A 2,413-nucleotide genomic window follows, 5' to 3' on the forward strand; every position below is an offset into this window, starting at 1 on the left:
ATCTCCACTAAGCTGTATAACAACACCACGGAACCGCGGGTGGGGGCCCAATCAAACTTCACGGTTTCAGAACAGCGTCAGCCGTGGAGCCTCTTCTCAAGCACTCAAAGCATTCAGTTAGCAGGCACACACACAGACGGCAGAAGAGGAGAGAAATGGAATGTTACGTTGCTGTTGGACGTCTTGACGCCCTGTGAGTTGGTAGGCTCAAGAGAGAGTGAGAGAGGGGTGCCACACTCACCCCAAAAGAGGGTGAGGGTGCAACACGTCTCGATTCCTCACTCTGGTTTTGTGCACCAGATGTTAGGTCTTCACACTGGACGTAAGGCCAAGGACTCAAAGAAGGGACCAGAGAAAAAAGAAAGCTTAAGAATCTTTATTAAGGGGCCTCCCAGGCAGGATTCTTTGGTCTGGAGAGAGAGACAGGCTAGGGAAAAACTGCCAAATATACTTGTTTGTTTTATTTAAATTTTTTAAATTATTAATTTCAATGAAAATTTACATAGACTTTGGGTTTCCATTCATTCACTGTTGCACCTTTCTCCCCTCCCAACCTTGGCCCCCCAAGTGCACTCCCCTCTTGGAAAATTAAAAGAAAAAAACCCTGCTCTGTCCTGTGCCAATCTCACTGGCTCTGACACACCTACCTTGATTACTTCCGTCACTGAATCAGCCCATCTCATCAAGGGCCTTCCTCTCCTGCGCTGTCCCTCCACCCTCCCCAGCATGATGTCCCTCTCCAAGGACTGGTCCTTCCTTTCAACATGTACAAAGTATGTCAGACAAAGCTTCAGAATACTTGCCTCCAAGGAGCAGCTTGATTTCATCCTCTCTAGGATGAACCTGTTCATTTTCTTAGCAGTCCATGATATATACAATACTCTTCTCCAACACCACAGCTCAAAGGCATCAATTCTCCTTCTATCATCCCTAGTCATTGTCCAGCTCTCTGATGCATAGTTAGTGATTGCAAAGACCATGGCCTGTATCAGGTGCACCTTAGTCTCCAGAGTGATATCATTGCTCTTCAGTACTTTCGCAAGGTCTCTAAGAGCAGAATTTCCCATCACAAAATTTCCTGACTGCTAATGCCAAGAGTGTTTATTGTGGAGCCAAGCAAACTAAAGCTGTTAACAATCTCAATATCTTCACCATCTATCATGATGCTGCCAATTGACCCAGTGGTGAGAATCTTTGTTTTCTTGATATTGAGCCTCAATTCATATGGAAGGCTGCAGTCCTTGACCTTTTGCAGCAAGCACTTCAAGCCTTCAGTTTCAGCAAGCAGGGTTGTGTCATCCGGATAACGCAGATTGTTCATGAATCTTCCTCCAATCCTGATGCAATCCTCATACAGCCCATCCTCCCAGATAATCTGTTCTGCATACAGGTTGAAAAGTATGGACATAGGACACATCCCTGGCATACACCCTTCCCAGTTTCGAACCATGCAGTGTTTCCTTGCTCTGTTCTGACCACTGGTCCAAGGATAGGTTTCACATTAGCATGATCAAGTGTTCTGGGATTCCCATTCTTCTCAGAGTCAGCCACAGTTTGTTGTGATCCCCACAGTCAAATACCTTTGCACAATCAATGAAACATAGATAGACATTCCTCTGATACTCCCTGCTTTCAACCAAGATCTATCTAACAGTTGCTACAATATCCCTAGTATCACGACCCCTTCTAAACCCAGCCTGCACTTCTGGAAGTTCTCTATTGATGTGCTGTTCCAGTCGTTTTTGGATAATCTTCAGCAGGATCTTGCTTGCATGTGATATTTATGATATTGTTTGATAATTTCCACACTCTGTTAGATCACCTTTTTTTTGGAATGGGAACAAATATAGATCTCTTCCATCATTCAGATATATATCATTCAGATATATGTATCAACAACCAAAGGCAATGAAGAGGCAATAGACGATTTCTACCAACTTTTGCAGTCAGAGATGGATTGAACATGCAGTCAATATGCATTAACAATAATGGGTGACTGGAATAAAAAAGTTGGGAACAAAGGAGAAGGATCAGTAGTCAGAAAACATGGGCTTAGTGACAAATGCAGCTGGAGATAAATGATTTATTGATTTCAAATACATTTTATAACAAAGATAAATGCAGGTTATACACATGGATTTCACCTGATGGTATGCATAGAATCTGATTGATTATATATTTGTGGAAAGAACCGCTGGAGAAGCTCAATATCAGCTGTGAAAATTAGGCCGGGTGCTGATTGTGGAACAGACCACCAACTACTCATATGGAAGTTCAAGCTGAAGCTAAGGAAAATTAAATCAAATCCACGGGTACCAAAATATGACCTTGAGTCTATCCCACCTGAATTACAAAACCATCTCAGATAAAACAACTATGAGATATCATCTCACCCCAGTCAAAATAGCAAAAT

Source organism: Elephantulus edwardii, unplaced genomic scaffold, assembly GCF_000299155.1.
Source record: "Elephantulus edwardii isolate Elephantulus edwardi_28Jun2011 unplaced genomic scaffold, EleEdw1.0 scaffold00274, whole genome shotgun sequence".
Taxonomy (NCBI): Eukaryota; Metazoa; Chordata; class Mammalia; order Macroscelidea; family Macroscelididae; genus Elephantulus; species Elephantulus edwardii.